The 22,795-nt window shown below is 55.1% G+C and overlaps 1 protein-coding gene across 6 annotated transcripts in view; it reads left to right on the top strand.

The window, feature by feature from the left end:
• PTPRS (protein tyrosine phosphatase receptor type S) overlaps positions 1 to 22,795 on the top strand; it is a 150,996-nt gene that overhangs the window by 13,895 nt on the left and 114,306 nt on the right. Inside the window, exon 1 of one of the 6 annotated variants that reach the window (XM_084498420.1) lies at positions 6,678 to 6,748. The exons of the other annotated variants lie outside the window; for them this stretch is intronic. The gene's annotated coding sequence lies outside the window, so the exon portion shown is untranslated. Of the gene's footprint in view, positions 1 to 6,677; positions 6,749 to 22,795 lie in introns of those variants that run through there. 6 annotated transcript variants of the gene reach the window in all.

Genomic DNA, 22,795 nt, shown 5'->3' with positions numbered 1-22,795 from the left:
GCGAACTCCACGGCGGTGACAGAAGCTCCCGGCTGCTACCAGAGGATTCACAGGTCCATTGTGGTGCCAATAAACACTGAAACAGGAATTGATCTGCGTTCAGAGCACTCGAATTAAATAATGGGAGCTGTATTTTTAAGCCATTGGTGTTCAGCTCTTGAGATCCCTCTGATGGGAAGGGCGGCCAAAGGTGGCACTGCGGCGAGGCAGCGGCAGCCCCTTCCCGGCTGGGTTTTTTGGGGTCCAGGTTCCCTGCAGCCACGTCTCCACGCATCGTGCACCCCCTTTGCAAACAGAGCAATGCACAGTGTTTTTAATGGGGGGGAAAAAAAAAATATGAGTGTGTGGTGATGACAGATGAACTGAAAGCTCTTGGAGGAGCAGAGAGAGCTCCTTCCTGCCGGATGCAGCTTGGGCTCAATCCCGAGTCCTGTCCTCAGGCTCCAGATGTCCGTTTTCATCTCCAGGGTGCCAGGTTTATGGCCGGCCAGTCCCAAGAGACCCTCTATCGCCTTCAGGGGCCAGAAGGGAGCCAACCTCCCTGCTGGGGGGGGTTGTTGGGGCTCCCAGCTGCTTCCCCCCAGCACGCAGGGACCTCGCCGTGGCCGCGCTCGATGGCACCGTGTGGCAGCCACCACGAGGCCTTCTCTGGCACCAAAAGGACAAATTAAATAAACATGCTCGATTGCTTAAACATTTGTTTTTTAAATTAGCGGCAGCTTTTTTATATTACAGTATGTGGCTATGCTGCTGGGGAACACTTTAGCAAGTTGTATTTTTTTTTTTTTTCTTCCCGGTGCTACTTTTCCAGAGCGGATCCTGATTTAAAAACCAAATGCAAAGCGCGGGCCAAGTTTTAGGTTTGATCCCGTAGAAGATGTCAAGGGGAAAAAATTGCACTGCTCGGAGCCGTGGGGCCCTGTTTGGATGCGTGATGGGGCCTTGAAGGCAGCGGCGTTTGCAAACCGTGCCTGCAAAGCGCTCGTAACGCATCTGCAGATGCCCAGGGTGGTCGGCAGATTGCAAAAACATCCAAGGAGGCGTTTGGAAATGCAGGGTAAGGGAATAACGCAGGGCTCAGGGTGCTCACAGGGACACGGAGCATCAGCCAGGAGGTTTCGGGGACCGTCCCCTCCGCGGGCGGCATGCTGGCGGCGCCCACGCCGAGCCCTTCCCACTCCGTGTCTCTGCTCCTGTTTCGCCTCTTCGGTCTCTGTCCTTTGTGGATGGCAACAGACAGCCTGGCGTGAGCATTACAGCTTGGTCGGCATTATAGGATAAGGAGGTTTTAGATGCTGCTCTAATAGTCACCAAGATTGCTAAATAGCATCTCTGGGAAGGCGAAATGCAGCCGGAGAGACGCTAATGCTTCGGATTGACCTTGCTCGGAGCGTGTGGGGGTTTTGCTGTTTCCGTCGGCTTGCAATCGGTTTCCTAAAATAACATCCATCCCGAAAGCACCGCCTTGGGAACGAGGAGCCCTCTGCACGTACCTGTGCAAGTCCCGTCCCTGCTGGGCGGGGAGGCACTGCGGAACAAACCAGCATCATCCTATGGTAGAAAAAAAGCAAAAAGAGACCCCAAACCCCAGGAGCTCCGTGTTGTGCCCCCGGCTTGCAGCAATGCTCCCAGCAGCCAGCCCGGGGCCCAGCCTGGTTCAAGGGAGCCACAGGGGTCTCCAGGACAGCCCCCTCTCCTCCCTTTCCCTTTGCAGGCACTTTAGAGCAGTCCACAAACCCCAGCCCACACCCTTAAACTTCATAAAGCCAGATTTTTAAGATGCTTTGCTTGCAGAAGGGTGCTGACCCCATGGCTGGATGCGTCCTGGTGCATCCTGCACAGCTCCAGCACGGCCACGAGCTCCCGTGCACAACCACAGGGCTTGGGGACCCCGGCTCCGTGCCTTTCCTAAAGGCAACCGGCAGCAGTTCTGTTGTTGTTTTGTTGTTTGTTTTTTGTTTTTTGTTTTTTTACATATTAAAGGTTTAATAAATGGAATTAAATACTGTGGAACTTAAGGTAATTAAATGTGGAAGCAGAAAGAAAAAAAAAAAATTGTAAAGCATCCTCTCCAGGAAGCTAATAGGCTCCATGCCTCCTTATCTTAATGATTTTCATAATTTAGCTGAATGCAGAGATAATGGATCTGATGAACCTTTATGGAGCTAACTTTAGATTTAATGGGCTTCTTGCTGGGGAGCGGGGTGGGGGCAGGTGCAATCAATGTGCTTAAGGAGGGAGATAAGAGCACGAGAAGCTGCAGTGAAAACAGCCAAACGGGGTTTCCGAGGACTTGAAAGTTGCGCTGAGTGCTCCCTGCTTCCCACCTGGAAATAACCTCGGAAATCATTTGCAGCAGCCACGTGATTTCCTCCAGCTCGGCCAGGCCGCGGCTGCCAGCGGGTTTTGCCTTTGTGCACAACCCCTGACCCGCCCCGCGACGAGGGAGCCGCAAAGCTGGGATCATCTGCGTTAATCTGGTCTCACTGAGGCGGGATCAGTGGAAACCACCTCGCAGATTCACTGCATTATGGAGCAGATTGAGAGACTTAGAGAGCAAATTTAATAAATATCATTTCGATATTACTCGGTGGAAGGGGAAAAAGAAAAAATCTGCTGAGCAGCTGATGCTGGAGCACCCCGCGAGGGATGGTTAATGGGAACGTGTCGTGGGTGGGGAGCTGGGATGTGGGAAACGCTCAGTATTGACATGGGGAGGGGGACAGGAGGAAAGAACCTCCCTGGGGGTCATCAAAGTGGGGTCACAGCAGCGTGTGCAGGGCTGGGAGTGCTTGGGGAAAGGGGAAATGAGGATGTTTGTTAAGGGATGGAGGTAACGCTGTAGGATGGGCACCTTCGGTTCCTCTCTGGCACAGCCGTGAGTCTCCTGCTGCCCCCTTTGCATGACTGGGTGCCCAGGGAGCTCCAGTGGGTTCAGGAGCAGGGCTGGGTGATGCCAAGGCTGTTCCTGGTCCCAGGGAAGCTTTGCTGTGCGGGCATAGTGGTGGCTGCAGATCTGTGCCCTCCCTCGTGCACCCAGTGCCGAGCCAGCCCCTTGCACAGGCACTTGTGCAGCTATTGGAAATCTGCACCTAGGGTAAAATCTGGGTACAAGGGTTTGGGGTCCCAAACCTCTGTGTCTGGGGGCTCCCCGTGGTTCCCAAAGGAGTCCTTGAGCCGTGCTCTGACATGGCCGCAGCCTCTTGGGAGCTTTCCAGTGGGAAAGCCGAGCTGCCAAGGGCACGAACAGGAGGAGGCGACGCCGGCAGGGGCACAGACACACGGGGTGCCCAAAGGAGACCCAGGGAGCCGGGCTGGGACAAGGGCACGCGTGGAGCCGGCAGCCCCGCTCTAATCCCTGCTCCGTGCCAGACCCTGCTCGCAGATGGTGTCCTTCACGGAGCAGAAAGCTCCGATTACAGGGGAAGGAAAAGCGATGGCACTGGGAAACCCCGACTCCCTCTGCTCCGATGGTGGTGAGCGGGATTTTGGCTACGATGGGGCGTGGGGACGGGCGCTGCTGCCCGCTGCGTCCCGTGGGCATCGTGCCCGGCCCCTGCACCTTCCCGAAAGCCTCGGGCGAGGGCAGTGAGCCCAGCCCGCGCCTGCGCTGAGGACCAGCAGTGGAAGGTGCAGTGCTCGCAGGCAGCCGGAGGGGCTGCTTCAGCTTTGTCCCCAGCAGGACCCCCTGCCTGCTGGAAAAACACTTGGGTTAGGAGAAATGTGTGACCTCTTGCTAACCCCCTTCCCCTTCTCCTCTCGCTCTGCGAGACGTTAAAAAGGAGGGGAGAAAAAAAAAAGGAAAAAAAAAAAAAACCCTCACCGAGGCCAATCCAAAGAGGGCGAGAGCTGGAGACCGTATCATTAAAATGCTAAAAATGAGTGTGCTGAAAACAGACACAATTGGGTATTTAAAGCTCTGAATGAAAAGAGTGTGTGTTAGCCGGCTTGCGGAGAGCTGGTCTCCCAGAGCCCCTGGAAAATATGTGGTCAAGGCTGCACCATTAACTTTTTGTTTCTGGTTTGTAAAGTAGCTGTGAAATCCGCAGGGGGGGCGCGCAGCCCCTGTCCCTGCCAGGCTGGAGGGGGGGGGATGCCTGCGCTCAGCTTCACCGAGTCTTTTGCTGTCCCACTGCAATTTTGGCCCCAAAACGTGGCACTCATCAGCCCGGGCACTCGTGGCCCTACGTCCCCAAGTCCCTGGGGACACCTCTGGCACCTCTGTCGCTTGTGCAGCCCGGGTGGGATCTGTGCTGAAGCTGGAGGAGCCAAGGTGGAGGTGCAGCCTGGAGAGGCTCGGGGGTGTTGGAGCCGCAGCTGCCTGAGCCCTGCCCCAAACCCGCACAAATTTGCTCCTGGGTGAATTATCATCGCCGAGGCACCGCGGGGCTCTTGCATCATTTGTTTGCAGCTCAAAAGCTGGGCGGCTCGGGCTGCTGGAGGCGAACCAGCTCAGGTGCCCGAGCTTTGCCAAGGGGTGCTGGGCTTCGCAGAGGGTTTCGTTGCCTCTTTTCCCTTCTGGGTGCAGACACCTGGACCTCTGCAGCCGCCCTCGAGGAAGGGCTCATCCCATCCCGGCTCGTCCCATCCCGGGGCGGAGGCTGGTGCTGAGCCGCAGGTTGGTGCCATGCGGGAGGGCGAAGGCACGTGGGGTTATTCCAGGCATGTGCACGTACGCAGGTTTCCCTCGTCTGCATGTGCAGAGGGATCTGTGTGGGTGCGAAATGCCCCTAAAATGTCTTCTAGGGCAAGTACTAACTGCCAGGCTGGGCTTGGCTCCAGCACGCAGGAACGGATGAATCAGATACTTAATGGTAAAATCAAACCTCGCGAAGCGTTAAAAACAACCCAGCTCCGCCGGGCTCCTCTCTGCCGTCCAAGGGAGCCCCAGCGAGAGGGAACGAGAAGGGATTTTCAACCAAACTGGGATTTTTCGCCGTCCTCCCCCCCCCCACCATATCGCTTGGCTGCCAGCCTCTCCGAACGGGAAGTTTTACCCCGCCTCCCGCGGTCTCGGATGTCAGGTTGGCAAGAAAAATCCCATCTGTTTTCAATCTGGATCCTCACTTCCATCCACCAAGCGTTCCTCCTCCCCGCGCTCCCCCGCTCCCAGCCCCCAGTGCTGGCGTGCACGCCAGGCAGGCCTCGGTGACGCTTTTTTTTTTTGCTTTTTTTTTTTTTTTCCCCTTTTTTTTTTTCTTCTAAAAATGTATGTGGCCTCCTTTGCCCCCCCCTTCTCCCAGGCACATGCTCCAGTGCGGCCCTCTCCTTGCTGGGGCCTGCCAAGAGCCTCTCTGTGCTCAGCCCTGCTACGGTCGCTGGCTCGGAGAATTCCCAAATGACCGAGGGTTTTTCAACTCCAAGCATTCAAAAAACTGCAAAGTATCTCTCTGTGTAAAAAAAAAATTGAGAGGGAGAGGAGGGAAGGGAAGGAATTTTGTTGTTGTGATTTTGTGTTTGGGGGTTTTGTTTGGTTCCAGCTTCTTGGTATGATTTGGAAAAGAGCAAGTACAGAGTGTTTTGTTCCTGCGCAGAGATAACAGAGCTGCTCTGAAATCCTGTATGGAGTCGATGCAAAGACGTATATGTAGCAGTCGTGATACCCTAATCTCTTTCTGAAGAAACCCTTTTGTTGCACACCAATCCTCTCCTTTCTCTTTGCTGTCCTCTCTTGCTGTCTAATGTCTTATTTAAACCATAAAGTCCTCAGGCTAGGAATTACCTTCTCTCTTTACAGATGGCTGCAAGAGCTTTGCACGTCTGCTGAGCTCTATGAAAAATAAATGAAGGAGGTTGTGGCTTTTGTTGCTGGGTTTTATTTTATTATTATTTTTTTTAAGTGTTGGGAGGTGAGAGTTTATCTGATCGTAGCATAAACCCAAGGTAGCAAGGACTGATGAGTGCTGTTTGCTTTCGTGGTGCCAAAAATCTCAAGGCGGGGGGGAGTTGTCCCTGCTGCAACCCCTTCCCTCTCGGCTCTCGGGGATGTGCTGGCAGTGGGACTGCTCGGGGCAGGGTTTTGTGCTTAGGTTGGGACCCTGAGGGCTCGGGGGCTTCACCTCAGAAGGGATTTTGACCCCAGGAAGAGCTCGGGTGCCACAAACACCAGCCGCGGTGCCTCGGTTTCCCCATTGCTCCCTGTGAGCAGCAGCCCCATGGGGACAAATTTATGGTGGTGGCATTTCAGGGTGTGCTCGGGGAGCTGGGGCATGCCTGGTATGTGGGAGATGGTGTGTGTGTGTGTGTTGGGGGGGATCTGTTGTTTTTTATTTTGAGGAGGACGGTGCTAGCTGTGGGGAAGGGGCTGCATGTGTGGGTCGCTGTGTGGGGACCCTACACGGCCAGGCTGTGGGGTGAGGGACCCCAAGGGCAGGCTCTGGGGGTCCCTCACAGGGTCTGCCCGGGGGTCCCCGACACAACCAGCCGGGGGGGGGGGGATGCCAGAGCCGCTGTGTGAGGGCAGGGACCCACCAGAACCAGCCCCGGGATTAAGGGGGGGGTCGACCCCAAAGCCTGGAGCCGGGCGCCCTGAGGCGAGGAAAGGGGGACCCGGGCGAGCCCCGGCCGCTCTCCCCCTTCCCCGGGCCTCCCGCCCGGCTCGGCCCGGCCCCTCCCCGGCTCCTCCTCCTCCTCCTCCTCCTCCTCCTCCTCCTCCTCCTCCTCCTCCTCCCTCCGCCGCTCCGGGCTCCTCAGCGGGGTCGCGGCGCCCATGGCCCCGGTGGTGCCGAGGGACGGCGGGGCCCTGCCGGTAAGCACCGAGCCTGGACCCCGGCCCCTTCGTTATCCCCGCTGCCCTCCGCCCCAAACCCTCCTCGGAGAGCCCCGGGACCCCTCCAGCATCGAAGCGAGACTCAGGAGAGGCGGTTTGATTTGCAAAAGTCTTTATTTGTTTTCTCTTTTTTTAAAAAAAATAATCTGAAAAAAAGGGCAAAGCCGCCCTCCCAGCCCCGCTAGCGCGGGTCTCCGGGCAGCATCCCAAGGGCTGGGGCCTGGAGCTGAGGGGAGAGCGGGGATGCGGGGGGCCGGAGGGCGACGGGGCTGCCTTGGGGTTACGGGGCAAAACCCAAAGACCAGACTAATTCTGAGCGGCTGCCCTTGGCCTTTTTTGTGGCCATGAACAGCTGAGCGATGGCCAGGGGGGTTTGTCCCCTCGCTTCCCCATCCAGCGCCTCCACAAAGCGGGAGGCAAAAGATAACCGCGTCCTGCTCCCCCCTCACGCGCCTGCCTTACAAAGGGCCCCAACTGGCCCAAATAACCCCTTTCTCATCCCCCCTTTGTGTATTTTTCCTACGCCAGGACTGCTCATTAGTTGTTCATGCTTAATAGGCAGCCCAGGTCCTCAGCAGTTGCGTGCGCGATGCTCCCGCAGCTCGGGTCAGGCCACAGGTTTGGCTTTGAGCAATCCCCCAAATTCACTCACTGCAAACATTGCACAACGGTGCTTTGGCCCCGGGATTAAAATATAACTCGCTTTCCCTGCTTTATACAGCTCGCTGGCCACTACAGCAGCGTTCTGCTGTGGAGAAGTGAAGCTCGAGGTGCGGGCTAGTCGGGGATGTGTAATCTTAGAAATGTGAGATGGGGGGAAACTGCTCCATTTTGTTCCAGGAGCCGTGCAGCTGGAGCTTTCCCGAGCCATGGCCATATTTTATCCCTTTATGCTTCCTTGCTGTAGCAAAAACTCCTTTTATGTCACAGGTAACTTTTACATTGAGGCTCTAACTCTGAGCTCGCAGCAGCTGCTTTGACTCGAGGCGCTTAAAGGGACGCTCAAAATTAAATTTAAATTCACATCATTCGTTGGCAGAAAGATCTCCTGCAGTTAAGGCAAAAAATGTAGAGATGAAGCTGATCATTGCTATATATGAAAAGCAGTTTCAAACATTAATATTATGGTTCCTCTCTTAAAAAAAAAAAAAAAAAAGAAAGAAAAGAAAGAAAAGAAAAGAATTCTCTGGCCTGTGCTTTGTATAGCTACATCTCCGTGTTCTTTCATTACCCTTTCCCTGAAAGCATCACTTAGCGGAAGAGAAATCATAAGTTCAGGCACACTGGGCTCGCCACACACAGAGGAACATCTGCTGAAAGGAGACTTTCTGAGAATAGCAAGCCACCTGCACTGAGAAATGTTTCTTCTCTCGTAACCAGTTCAGCATTCAGCAGGGTTTGGTCCGTGATCCGCCGCTGGTCTGTGTGTTGGCTGCAAAGGTGCTTGGCGGCCCTGGTGCTTTGGGAGGCTAACATTTATTTACAGGCTTGCGCCGTTGGGTTTGGCTGCTGTGGGTTTTTCTTCCACAAAAAGGAGGAGGTGAAAAATCTGTGTTTGCGTTGATCCGGCTCTTTGAACAGTTTCTTCACAACTTGGGTTTTCTCCACCGTAACGAGCGTCTGGAGATGATTTGTGCCTTTCCAGCCGCCCTCTGGCTCGTTGGGGAGGAATGTGTTGGACGTGGGAGCAAGGCTCGCTCCGACGGTGTTCCCGGGGTTGGTTCTGCACCTGGGAGGGGTCTGTGCAGAGGACGTCCCTTCCCCTCTCCTGCTTTCCATCCCTGGAGTGAAAACCCTAAGGGTCACAATCCCCTCGTGTTATTGCTCCAAGAACCTGCCAGGATGGAGGGAAGGTGTCTTTATCATCCTGGGAGCGTGCCAGCGATCCCCCCTTGTGCAGAGAGGTGCAGCACCTCAAGGAGAAGTGCGGGCGCTTGTCCCAAACCTTCCTGCCACTGGGAGGGGGAGCAGGGGAGCTCCGGGGCTGCAGCCCCGTGGTCTGACTGCTCTGCGACTTCCCCCTCTTGCCGAAACACAAATTGGTGATTTCTGAAGGCGTGGAAACCAGAGAAGTTACGGTGGAGATGCTATCGCTCCTCGGGAGCTGGAGGGACCAAAATAAACGCTGAGGGCTCGGCGTGAAGACAGCGAGTTGAGCGTTAGGTGCTGAGTTCCTGCGAAGGTGACAGCTGCAGCAGGCATCTGAGGAAATCCCTCCTTACCCTGCAGAGCTGGAAAAGCTGGGTACGGCGTTTTATTGTGCTTCTTAGCCTTGATCACAGAGCTTTCAACCACCCTCTTTACCCTCGCTGTTGTATCTGGCCTGTAGGTACAGATTCTTCTCCAGTGCAGCTATTTGCACGAGATTTAATCTCTAAGGAGCGTGCCAGAAAAACAGCCTTGGGGAAATGGCAATCTGGTAGCTTCCTTGTCTGTAAAATGGGGATAGCGATGCAGAACTCCTTCCTGTGAAGTGTTTCAGGGCCTACCAGCAGAAAGCACTCAAGTGGCACAGGTTTGAAGCTCCCGGCCAAAAGGAGACGAGGCAGAAGGAGCCCAGGCTCCGTGGCAGGTCAGCGGTGAGGCCAGGAGCAGAGCCGGTGCCTCTGACTCCTGCTCGAGCGTCCCCATCTGCCGCGTGTGGCTGCGGGCAGTGAAAAAAAAAGAAAAAAAAAACAGCTCTGGGTTCGCCTGGCTGTGCATCGAGGAGGAAAATGAGGTTGTGTGAGTCTGTCCTTGGTGCCTTTCAGGAGGCTGCCCCGTGGAACCAGGTGGAGGAGCAAAGGGGTCTGCCACTGGCCCCCAACGAGCTGGAGGGAAGCCACTCACCCATTTCGTGCTGGCTTCTGCACAGCCCTGGTGTAGTAAGCGCCTCGTAGTGCCGCTCACCTGAATTTTACCCAGTCACGTCCACCGTGTTGGAAGAGGTTTTGACCCCCAGGGGTTTTTATTCCCATGCAAGGCTTTGTTGGTGGGTCCGGCAGAGATCTCAGCGCATCCCGTGGCGCTGGAGGAGTGTCATCTGGTTATGTTTGACTTCATCTCACGCTGCGCTCACGGGTGTGAAGAAGGAACTGGTAAAATTAGGGACTGTGGAAGGTGTGAGACGTGGTGCTCGTGCAGATGCTGGCAGCGGGGCAGCGTCAGTGCAGAGCTCGCTTTGAAGGAGTCGCTGCCCTTCCAGAGCTACGTGGCAGGAGCAATAAATACCCTGTGCCACGTGCAGCCCTCTGGATCAGGAGGCACCGGGCAGGAATTACAGCTGTGAGCGTGTAGGGGATGATGCAGGGACAGAGATCTCTCGGCTGCACTGTGCAACACCTTTATTTTTCCCGTGCACCTTAAATCCCTTCTGAAGTGGCTGCTGCCTGAATTTTGCCCAAACTTTTGTGCACTCGGCCACGTTGGGGGTTGCAAAGGAGCTGCCCTGCCTCTCTGTTTCCAGAAAAGTTCTTTAGGGTTTTGTACGGGTGTTTCTTTCCCTGTGTGCTGCTCAATGCTCTTGTTGTGGGTTAGAAAGTGCCCTACAAAAAATCCATCCTAAAGGCTGTGCAGAGATCACTTCGTTCACGTGAGGCCGCCACGCGTTGAGCTCACTCCTCGCAGGCTGCCTTCTGCTTTCACCTGATGGATTTACGCTGGGGAGGCAGCAGCCCGGTGCAGCTCGGGGAATTGAGGCCAGCCCCCTGTTTGTGGTAATTCTTAAATAGTTCATTTGGGCGTAATGCCTCTTCTTGCAGCTGATTCTCTATTACAAACAGATTTTCTGATAATGGCACCTGCGCCATTCAGGCGGGATCATTATGGTAATAGCAGCAAGCGTCGTTACAGAATTGGCACGTGGAATTCCTGTCGGATCGTTATAATGACAGAAGTAACGCCATAAATAAAGAGATGCTGTAACAGCAGCACTAAACCGGGGCATAGCAGAGAAAATGACAGGTAACATTTCCCCCCCAAGCCTCGGCACCGCCAGGTGAAGCCCTGTGGAGATGGTTGCAAAGCCCTAGGTGTAGAAACGGGGTTTTGCTCTCGTCCTGTGGGGTTTTGCTCTCATCCTGTGGGGTTTTGTTCTCGTCCTCTGGGGTTTTGCTCCTCGGGCTGGCTCTCAACGTGGCTGGTTTTTGGGATGGGTTTCAGGCGGGGCTTCTGCAGGCTCAACCCATCCCTGCTGCGTGGTCCCGGCTGCACGTTGCCTCACGCAGCTCCCCGCAGGAAATATGGGAAAGCTCAAAATTGTTTTGGGGAGGTTGGGGTAAGGGGTGAGGCTGTGAAGTGCCCAGCGGGACCTGCAGGAGGAGGTTGATGCGAGTAGTGTGGAAGGAATAGTAGCAAACTCCCACAAATAGAAGAAAAAGGGAAAAAAAGGGGAAGAAAATCAGCATTTTGGAGAAGTTACCGAGGATTTGTGACGTGGAAGGAGTAGCACCAAACACCCGCAAGCAGAAGAAAAAGGGGAAGGAGGAAGGGGGACGAAAATCAGCGTGCCGGAGAAGCCACCGAGGATTCAGGGTGGGGATTGCCCCCCCCTCCACTTCCCTTCCTATAAATCCCTGGAGCTGGGTGCGTTGTGTTAGAGGCCGGGCCTGCGGTCAGGTTTAACAAACGCAGATAATCCAGCTGGCTAATCTGCAGCCCGCTCGGGCTCCCTAAATCCCGCTGGCAGGCGGCGAGGAGGAGGCCGGGCACTGCTTTGTCACGGGCACGCTCCACCAAAGTCGCCGCTAACGCTGCTCCAGCCACCGCGTGGACATAGCACAGATGTCTTGCTCGGGGGGGGGGCTCTGCTTTATTTATTTATTTCAATAAAACCCCTTTTATTTTTCAGTGCTCCCCCGGATTAAATGCTCCCGCAGGGGGGTCGTAGCCCCTCGGTGGGCTCGGATGAGGTTTGGGTGAGCCCTGTGCGGCACGGCGGTGGAAGAAGGAAGGGTGCTCGGGACGCAGCCGTGGGACGGTCGCTTTTTGATGGCCGGCCTTTGTGAGCGGACATCTGGTGCCAGGATTGCTGCCGTCGGGGCTGGGGGTGGGCTGCGAGGCCAGGGAATTTGATGGATTAGCGCGCTCCGAGGGCTGGGGGAAGGGACGGGTAGGGTTTCAGCGCTTGCTGCAGGTAGGGAGAGAATTTGGGGATTAGGGGCGTTTTGCTGGAAGCTGCAGAGAGGGGAGGATTCGCAGAGGGGGAGGGGTTGGGAAGAAAACAGCCTGTCCAGTTTCCCCGAAGAAATGTCACTCGTGTGCTCTGCGAGGGAGCACCGGGGCCACGCGTGCGCGCTCGGAGCAAGAGATGAAAAAAAAAAACCCACAGCAAATTGCTCCGGGCTGTCCCCCGGCCTCGGAGCCCTGGGGAATCCGGGTTGCGTGGCCTCGGGGTGGGTCGGTTCATTCCCTGCTGCTTCCTCTGCATTCAGTGACCTCTCCCCAGAGATCGGCTTAAATTCAAACTTGATCCTTTGCTTAAGGGCGCGAGCGGCAGCCTCTCCTTGCGCATTACAGATCCGGCTGTCTGTCTTTCCCCCGTGGCCACCAGATGGGCTGAGCTGCGAATCGGCAGCTTTGGAGCTGCTGGAGAGGGGTTTGGGACCCCTCCTGCCCCCGTGTCCTCGAGGGGAAGGAGGGAAAATCCTCATTTCTCAGAGCCTCCCCCAGCGGTGGTGATTTCAGCACGCTACGACCCCAAAAGGGGAAAATTGGTGGTTTTCTTGGGGCAGGGCCCAGCCTCGTGGTGCTGTCGCAGGGGTGCGTTTTGCCAGCGCTCTGTGCCCGCCAGTGCCCAGCCCTGGGTGGAAAAACCCCGTCCCTTGTCTGCTGCAAGGGTTGGTGTTAGTGGGGAGGGCACCGGGACCTGGCCAGAACGGGGACCTCGAGGAACAGCCACGCTGAAACCCAATCCCTGGCCAGGCTGAGGATCGGATCCGTGTGTAAAAACGGCCCGGGTGATTAAATGTCTGCTGGCCTGGCCTGCTGGAAGGGCTGCTGCGAGCTCGCAGGAGGCACATTGGGGTCCTTGCTTCATGTTTTGGGGCTGCACACACACACATGGGTGTGCTGGAACATCGGGTTGCTGGTGTCAAGGGGACTGAGCAGCCTTCTGACTTCTGATTTCTTCTCTGTGGTGACAAAGTGTTGCTTGTGGGGACATGGCAATGTCCTCAAGGTGTCTGAAAGCCTCGAAACACTGCCCTGAAAAAGGAAAAAAGAGGGAACAAATTACACACGCCGTCCTGCCAATGCCTTTATGTGAACCTTAAGGAAGAAAAGGAAGCAAAATTTGGGGGAGAGGAGGGAAGAACTCGCTGTAAAAATGTGTGCAGGGCACTGCACAGCCATGGTGTGTGAAATGGGAGCTGCTCGGCTCAATGGGAGCTCAGCAACCCGGGGCTGGGCTTTTTGAGGGGGCTGGAGGGGAGCCAGCAGAGGGGCAGCAGCGGCCTTGGGGTCAGCCCCCCGTTGCAGGGGGGCTCTGGTGGCCGGGAAGGCTCCGACTGCCCAGCTCCTGCGGGTCCTGGCCTCCTTGGAGCACTCCCGAGCCATCCCTGGTTGCACCAGGAGCCTTGTGTAGGTGTTGAGGAGTGACTTGGGGTGTGGGCTGCTGCTTCTCCAGCATTTATGGATTCGGTGGCTCCGATGCTGTAGGGTACAAGCGCTCCCTGCGCTCCCTGCCCTGCCAGACCCAGTCCTGCTCCGTGCCCCACGCCACACGGCGGGGGCTCGGGGCTAGGAAGAAGCTTCCCCCAGCCAGGTAATTCCTCCGGAGCATCTGCTTCTGGGTGCTGCCAGCGACAGAGATGAATCAGCGTTGCCTCCAGCCTGACGTGGTTGATGGCTGCGCTGCTGCCTTCCTGGAAGGGAAGGGATCGCAGTCCATTACCGGGAGTCCATTCCTCTTCCCGGAGCCGGAGCCTTGCTGGTTCCTCGCAGCCAACCTCGCCCGTGCGCCGTGAAACAGCCTCCTGACAGCACCCCGAGCTGAGCAATGGGCCCACGAGGTGCTTTATGCACTGCCCAGAGAGGTGGGGATGTGTAAATCGTGCTGTCCGAATGATTTAGCCCCAGGTGTGGATGGGATTCGAAATGAAGTTCTCTCCCTTGCTTCTCCCTCGTGCCAGCGCTGGAGGAACTGCTATAAACCAGGAGCTGATGGCAGCGGCGTGCCGGGTGGGTTACACGGGGCTGTGGGGCTGTGCCCTCATCCTTTTCCTCTTCCTACATCCCCGGGTGTGCCGGGCATCTCGTCCCAATCTATGCCCACCCCTAAATTCATCCCGGTCTGTGCCCACCCCTAAGCACGGAGCCCTGTGGCTGTCAGAGCTCCCGTGAGGCTTCGTAGGGCAGATGAGTGACGTGTTGCAAGTGGCTTTAGGTTTTATGCAAAGCCAATGATGCTTAAGCCAGCTGGTGGATTTCTAGGTTTCTCAGCAAGTTTTGTTGGACAAAAAAAATGGAAAGTGTCACGGGTCCGGCGTGAAATGCCGGTGGAGGGCAGGTGAAAGCGCTGGGAGCAGCGGGGTGGCACCTCGGGGAGCTGGGTCGTGCCCCTCCTGCTTTGGGGGCAAAAAGGCAAACTCACGGGATGGTTCCTGTTTCCATTGCGGTGAGGATTGAACATTAATATTAAAATCTTTGGGGGATTTTTTTCCTAAAGATTAGTTTTGCTTCTTGGCTGGTGCCCTGGTTTAGACCTCATGGAATAGCTTTGGAAATGCGAGCCGAGGCGGATATGTTGGAAAGATGAAGCACGGACCCAGCTCTGCTGTTTTCCTTGCAATTTGCTTTCCAGAGGAGCTCTTTTAGCCCTTCACTGCTCTCCTGGTGCTGCCAGATGCCCGGGATTCAGCTGTTTCTCAAAATCTAAAGGTGCCGGGGCAGGGATGAGCCCCAAAACTTGATCACTGTTGGCTCTTTGGCTGTCTTCCTAATGCGGATCATGGCACGGGGGCTTTCTTTTTGGGTAATTCTCACCTGAAAACCCAACTTAACCAAATTCACCGGTTTGGACTAGAGAGATGAAAACATCTCCAGGTTTTTTTCCGGAGACAAGTACGCATTTGGTGTTCTTTGCCTGTTACAAAGCGCGGTTTCGTGGATAGCCAAATAAAATCCTCGCTTTGCGGTGTTTCTGTAATGCGTTAAAGTTTATGGAGCATTTAACAAACTTTTTTAGTGTGCTGTAGTTTATGGTGGCAGCAAACAGCCAAGTGTCACATCAAAGTTGTGGGCTCTTCCCACTTAATGGCATCGTGTTTAGTGCTTTCTCTTGGGTGGCTTTTCAGTGCATGGCTCCGCGTGCCTTCTGCTTCCCTTTCTTCTCCTGAAAAAAAAACCCTCTAAAAGATTTCGAATGCTGATTTAGGGCGCGCAATTGAAGCAAAGTGCTTGGATTTATTTTTATCTTTAAAGGAAAAAAAAATACAAAACAAAGAATCGCAGCCACTTCAGCGTTGCTGTGCTGGGAGAGGGGGAACCTGCTCCTGGTGGAAGGCGAGGAGAGGTGGCCACGAACCCTACAAATCCGTGAAGCAGGAGCTGTGTGAACCCGGGCTGGTTTCGGCTGAGATGAGCAGGTGTGGTCAGACCAGAGCCTGCTGGCAGCAGCACCGAGGCTGCTGGTTTGGGGCCTTTTGCCAGGATTTGGGGGTTTGCTCCCCCTCTGGACAGCAGGAGGCTGAGCTCCGGGGCTCTGCGTGCATTGTGCTGCCCTGCCCCGGGGCTCGGGGTTGCGGCCGGGTGGGAGAGCACAGGGAGGGGGTGCAGGGAGTTACCAGCTCCTGAAGCAGCTCTTCGAGCTTGGCTTTGTCACTTCCACTAAATTTAAACTAAAGAGGTGTAAAAAGGCGATGACGAAGCCTGGGTGATGCATCACGAAGTGTCCTATTCGCTTTATTGTTGGTTTAATTATGATAATGTACATCCATGTGCGTATAATGACGTCTGCACGCAAGATCTATTCAGTAGTAAAGGCTTTATATGACCTTATAAATAAGGGAACCTGAGCTGCACCGAGGGCTCCCTGTAGCACCCTTCATTATATCCCAGCTGAAAGCAGGAAGATTCCTGTTCTGCCTGAGCTACGCCGGGCTGGGGCCGCTGAGCTGAAGCTGCGTGGAAGGGGCTGCCCAGTGCAGGTGATTTTTCATCGCCCTGCCTGCGTTTCAGCCCCAGTTTGCTTAGGAAATTTCCCGGGGAGTGGAAGGCAGCATAAAATGTCTTATTAACGCCGCTGCGATCTGTCAGCGGCAGTATCCCGTGAATTGGTGCACGAGAGAGGTGTGTAAACAGAGCTGGAAGTGAAATAATCTGACTGCGGGTTATTAAAAAACAAAGCAAGGTGCAGCAGCGCAACGCGAGGAAATTCCATTTGGAGCTTCCAACGACAAACCTTCCTCACGTTCCTCCCGTGATTTATATAATTGCTGAGCCGCTTTGATGGCTTGATGGAATTACAGCTCCGCATTACACGATGGATAATCAATCAAAATAAACTGTGTTTACCCCTCCGCTGCGGCGTGTGTGTGCGAAACAGAGGCGGCACGGCGTGAATTCGTCCCTCACGCTGGGTTTCGGGTGTGATTTCAGGACCCGATACCTGCGTGAACCTGACCTCCCCTGGGAGGCTTCGAAACCCGGCTGGCTCAGGCAGGGGCTGCAGAAACTTGCTCTTTCAGTCGTGCGTGTAGGAACATTTCTGCCTAAATAAGCAGTGGGCTTGTTTGGTTCGATATCAGAGCAAATCAAACCGCAGCGAGGAGGCCAAAGGTGCCAACTCGCCGGCTGTGTGTAAAGGCTGGGTAGGACTTGTAGGGTGATCTTCTGCCTTTCGAGGCAAGCTCGGAGGTGCTGGTGGCTGCTGCGTACTGCTCTGCTCCCCGCCTCGCTCGCTGCACGGGGGATTTCAGTTTTAGCCCGGGTTTAGAAGAATTTCTTACCCTGTTGACCAACTGTGCCGTCGTGAAAGCCTTTTTCCGATGGGTTTCTGGATTAAAAATTAAAGCAAGTCTTTGTAGTAGGTGCTAGCTGAGGTGATGTGTAAACACCTTACATCACCCGCTCAGCGTATCTGTCTGAAGAGACGATTTCTGCAGCAGGTGAGCCCCTTTCCTACAGCCCAGAGCACAGCCATGCATTTCGGTGGCTCTTTTCCTATCGCCTACCCTCATTTTCGGTCTGTTTGCTCAGTGGCAGGGCTTTTTTGGGGCGGTTACGAGGCGCTGGGTGTGCTTAAATGGCTTCTGCAGCATCACAGGCGCGGGGCTGTCCCTTTGGTCTCCCTCCTCCGCGTACAAAACCTGCCAGCTTGTGAGCAAAGGCAGATAAAAAGGAAAAGCTCCAGCAGGGCAGCAGGCTCAGCGCCTCCCTCAGAGCATCCCCACCTCCAGCTGGGCTTTTTTTTGGGGTCCTTTGGGGACCTTCGTCCTGCACAAAGGCTGCTGTCCCCACGGCTGCTCCCCGGAGAAATCCCTTCCCCTTCTCCCTCCTCGCCTGGCTGCGAGGGGATCACAGCTGCTGAGTAAACGTTAAGATAATGGTGTTATTACGGAGTAATTATACCGCAAGTTATTGAATTAAAAGTGATGAGGCTGCCTGGAATGCCGAGCGGGGAGAGGAGGGAGAGGCAGGGAAGGTGGGGAGCAGAGCAAACCTAATAAATCCCCTCTTGTCGAGAGCCCCTCGCTGCCGGGACCGGGACTGAGAATGAATGAAAGGGAAGCTCAAAGAGCTAATAAATAAAGCATTTCCCTGCGAATAGAGGGTATAATTAGAAACCGTGGCCCTGTGGTTTTGTGTCTGCCCTGGGGTGGAATCTGCTCAGCGCTGCACCGCGGCGATAAAACGGGGAGACAATGCCGGGCTGGTGTCGCGCAGTTGTTAACTTTTGAGGAAGGAGACGTGTTGTTCCTCTCTTCTTCTCGAAAAATAAAAATAATAATAAATAATTTAAGCTTTATGTTGCAAAACTTCAATAACTGGCTGTACCCTGGAGCCTCTCCATCAGGAACTCGGGCTGATTTTGCATTTTTATTTCTGTATATTTTCTGGAGGGGGAGGCTCTTTTCTTTCTTCCATTTTCTTTTTTTTTTTCTTTTTCCCCAGGAGTGCCAAACAAAACTGCTTCTTTTTTCTTTTTTCTTTTTTTTTTTTCTTTTTCTTTCTTTTCCTTCTATCTCAGGCTGGGATTTACCTACAAATACAACCCCCGACTCCTCTCCAGCTACAGCAGCGGTGTTGCCGTGCTAGCAGCCGGCGTGCGCGCGTTCCTCCCTTCCTCCCAGCTCGTCCTTTATCTCTGCTGGCTCAGCCCTGGCAGCTCTCACCTTCTCAGCCGTGGCATGTGGGACACGGGGCCTCCTAAATGACACGTACAAACAGCTAAAACCCCTCCCAGGCGGGATAAAGTCTGTTAAAGTGAGGTTTGTGCCTGAGCCTCCATCTCCCCTTACACCACGGGCATCCTCTGGGGTTGGATGAGCCGCTGCCTCCGCTGGTGCCTCCCTTCTGCCTCTTTGGGATGGGGATCACGGGTGGGACCGAGAGATCCCAAAGCAGTAAATGCAGCAGCAGGCGGGTGCCTGGGGCGTGTTGGTGGAAGGCAACAGGAGGATCAGTGGTGGGGAGCAGACGGAAAAGGGGATGCATAAAAAACCCTCTTGGGGGCTGGGCAATAGCCACTGGATTTTCACAGGTAAAAAAAGAGAAAAGGTGCTGCCTCCTTCCTCACGCTGTGTGCCCCTGAAAGTCTGGGGGGAGGAGGGAGGAGTTTGCGTCTTTGCAGGTTTTTAACCTCAAAATGTCTTGGGTGGCTTTGGCTGAAGGGAGGGGTGTGAATAGGAAGGGTCCCCCCGCCCCACACGGGTGCTTGAGGAGCTGGAATGATTTGTGAGAGGCGCTTTGGTAGGTGCTAGGGAGCTGTGGAGTGTTTACCTGCCTTTGCAACCTAAAAAGCCCTAATAAAATACACACCAGGAGCATTAACAATGAAACTATTTTGAGGATTATTAAGCTATTAGAGAAGAATGGAAGGAAATCTGCCTGGCATTATGTGCGGTGCCACGAGACATTTAAATGAATACTTTCCCTATAGCAGCTCCTTCAGAAACCTCAGAGCACTTAAACATCCTCAGTGAGAGAGACTCCTGGGCGCTGGGAGACGGCTCTGGAGCATTTTCTTCCCGTTTCATCTTGGGGAAACTGAGGCAGAGCCGTTTGGGCACTGCAGCCACCGCGGGAAGGGTGAGCGGGGTGTGCTTCCCGTGGGGTTTCCACCAACCTTTGGCGTGATGAATGCTAGAAAATCCCCACGTCCAGCAGAGTCCCTGCTGCCTGGGGGTGCCGGATTGCATTTCTTTCCTCTCCCCCAGCTCATCGTGCTGCTGGGGAGCAGATCTGGGCTGTGGGCACCACCAACGTCCTCCCGGCTTCGCCTGACGGCCGCCGCAGCATTTGCAGCACTGCCCGTACCCCTCCCAGGGCAGCCCATAAACCCTGCCGTAATGTTATTTACTTGTAAAAGGCAATTTGTAAAGATCTGTCTGGGGGCTGCTGTCACCATTTCCATGGGATTTATTTTTCATTTATTTACGGTTTATGCGCATGTATAAGCGCTTCTTCTTTCCCCTCATAATCTCAAACTCAATTGTCCCTTGGACTTTGCTGTCACCACTCGCAGCATCAGCTGTGCGGGTCCCAGGGCTGCCTCATACAGTTTTTTTTTTATTATTATTTTTATTTATTTTTTTTTTTTTTCTGAAGATGGAGAGGATCTGTAGTCAGTGCATCGAGCTCGGGGCTTGCAGTTTGCTTCGGGATGGAGGAGAGCCTGGAGCTTCTGGTGCAGCCAGGCTGGGAGGGAGGGAGCAGATGAGGTGCTAAATTCCTGGCGTTGGATTTGGGATAATAAAGGAAGAATTTCCTGGCTTCGAGGACACACAAATTGTTTGGTTCTGATTTGAAGGAGCATTTTCTGCCTGGTCTGTGGGCAGTCTGTTGGCCGTGGGGTCTGGGGCTTTTGTTTTACCTCTGCTTAGCACTGGGTGTAGCAGGTCGCTACCTGAAGGCGCTCACTTACAAACAAGGTCAGGGCATCCAGCACAGGCCTCCCACGTCTTAAATTTCTCCTGGCTGCCAGCATTCGGTGTTTGCTCAAGATTTCTGTTTGCCTTCACTTCTAATGATCCCACCTAAAATAAAGGCTCGACTCTTCTCCCCGCTGGATGCCCTTGGTGGAAGACAACTGCTGCCTCCGGGGGAAACGGCCGCTGCGGATCTGTGCCTGAGCTGGGAGCAGCTCCGGGATCCTCAGCATCGATGTGCAGCCCTTCAGCCGTGCCATCCCCCTCGAGCAAACCCTGAAATAGATCCCAGCACGGCCCAGGTCCTGGGCAGATGTCTGAAACGCTCGGTAGCTGCCGACCCAGGGCTGTGTTCTTCTAGGAACAGTCAGAGAAGGGACCTGAACTGGTGGAGTCACCGGGTACGTGGAGGAACACAGTCTAAAAAAAACAAAATCAAATAGGAGAGCTGGCAGTGGAGCTCTTTGAAAATTGTTCAAAGGGACCTTGTCAATGTGAGGCTCCTATTTATGTTTTTTAGTCCTCCTCCCTCTTTCATTTGTTGATACAATCTTGGAAGTGGGAGGATTTACAGAAATGCGTGCGTTTTTTAAGCTGCTTCTTCAGACACCTTTTTTCCCTCGTAAACACCGTTTGAGGCCCAGCTGGAAAATACAAACACGGAAAAGTCCTCAGCAGACCCCTCCTCTGCTCGCTTCACAACCTGAGAGTCAGCTTGCTGCTGGATGTGGCCTCAAGGTAGCTGCTCAGCTTCACAGCTGCACCAAGGACAGAGCGGTAAAAACCCGTGGGCAGTGCTATATTTGGCCCCATCAGGGGCTCCTCTAAGGGTCTGGGCCTCCAGGACAAGGATGCTCAGCACCACGGGGGCTCTCGAGGTGGGTCCGTCCGGTCTCTGAGTAGGAAGGATTATTTCGGAGTATTCGGGGCCATCTGAAACAATCCCCAGGGTGAAGGAGGAGGAGCACCCTTCAGCCTCTCCTGCGCTGGAGCAGCTTTTGGATCTCCCCTCCCGGTGTCGGACTCCATCAGGGCACCCGAAAAGTTTGGCAACGAGGATCTCTCCTGCAGGGAGAGGGCTGCAGCACCTCAAGCCATGGAAGTCAGTTTTGAGAAGTTTTTCCTGCTGCTGGTTGCAGCAGCAACAGCGCCAGGGCGCTGAGTGATGTACAGACCCAGCTCACGTAACCAAGGGAGCAGTGTATTTGCTGAAATTTACTGAAAAAACGGTGTTTTTACCAAAAATTACCACCAAAGGCTCTGCAGGTGCTGCGTTTTGCACCTTCACGGGGCCTGCTGGTTACCTGGAGGACGGGTAAGGGCTAAGAGGAGGTTACACCCGAGCAGCCTTAAACTTCTGTGCGAATTAACAAGCGAAGGCAAAACCTGGGGGGTCCCTTGGCTGCACTCCCCACCGGCTCCTGGGCACGGCTCTGACAAGCTCGTGCTAAAACCGTGCCAGCCCCCGGCTCGCGAGGAGCAGCTTTGAGAGTCGGTGATTTTAGGGGGGTTGCACTTGGCTGAACCGTTTGCAGAGGTACTGGTGAAGGGGGAGAGGAGACAGCAGAGCTTCTTTCCCCCCACTGACCAGGTACAGCTGCGGGGAGAAGGGATTTCCCCGCGGACACGGGGCGATGGAGCTGGGCTCGGAGCTCAGGGGCTCTCAGGGTGGATCCATCCCATGTCTGCCAAGGATTATTTCAGGAGCAGCCCATGGGTGCTGCAGAGCTGTGTCCGGGCCGGGGCTGGGAAGTGGCTTTGGGGTGCGGTGCCAGTCCCTTTACCTTGTTTTTTTTTTTTTTTCTGGCTGTGGAAAACCCGCAACGCCTGCAGGAGCCGAGTTCAGATGGCTGCTCTCGGTGTCTGGCCCTGGGAGCTATGGAAAGCAGCGCTCGCAGTCCTGTTCGAACCTGCAAGCTGACGAGTTAAAAGGTTGTTTTGACCCTTCGGGATATTTAAAAATCATTTATTTTTTTTTTAACCTTCCTTCTCCCAGTTTTACGAGAGGGCCACGCCAAGAGCTTTGTGTTGGGAGGTAGCGCAATTACAGCAAGTCCAGGCGAGTGGATGTCCCCGGGGGCTGTTTCATAGCTGGTTTTCACTCTCCTTTTTATTTTTTTTTTCTCCTTCCCCCACCCCACTGATTGCTCTCGCTCCTCCACTCCCCACGCGCGTGCGGTGCGGCTGCGGGACCCCCCTGCCGTGGGGAGCGGCCGCGCTGGTGACATGGGGACAGCGTTGGGTCTGTAGGTCCACGCAGGAGAGGGGGAGCACCACAAACTCGTGTTTTGCTCGTGGGCTCTGTGCTTCGTGAGCCGGGCAGGGTTTTATTTTTGGGCTGCCTCTCACCTCCTGGAAAATGCCTGACCCCTACGCGGGTGGTGCTGCCCCGGCGTCTGTCGGCCTGCGGGGCCCCGCATGCCTCGGGCTCTCCCCTCCAGCGTGGGTGCAGGGGGAGGCCTGGGGAGGTGTTTTCGTGTCCCCAGATCCACACTGGGCGCCCCGCTGCTCGCTTTTCTGGGATGGGAAGAAACACCGAGTGTTCCCGTGGGCGAGAGACGCGGGTGAGAGCCGTCAGCTCCTTTGCTGCTCCTGCCTGCGGGCTCCAAGGGGGCCGAGGAGGTCGGGCAGCGTGTGCAGGGCTCTGCTGCTGCCCCCTGCACGGCCTCCGTCGTGCTCACCAGGCTGTGGGGTGCCGAGAAGGCAACCACAACCTGAAACCACGACCACAACCTGGGACAGGGGGATCCTGGTGTGCACCGTGCTGCCCGCAGCCCCCCGGCACCCACCACCCCCTGGGTTTGGCTCCTGCCCTGGGGCTGCCTCTGTACGGCGCTTCCTGGGGGCATGCAAGCACCGTGTGGGTGCACATCCTCTCTCCAAAGGGTTTTTTTTGGGATTTTCTTGGGGTTGACTGCCGTTAGCACACGTGAGCGTGTCTCCAACCCAAACGGGCGTG

The sequence above is a fragment of the Aythya ferina genome (genome assembly GCF_964211825.1).
Source record: "Aythya ferina genome assembly, chromosome: 26".
NCBI classification, from domain to species: domain Eukaryota; kingdom Metazoa; phylum Chordata; class Aves; order Anseriformes; family Anatidae; genus Aythya; species Aythya ferina.
The sequence above is the reverse complement of the archived record's forward strand: the minus strand, read 5'-3'. Positions and strand labels throughout refer to the sequence as shown.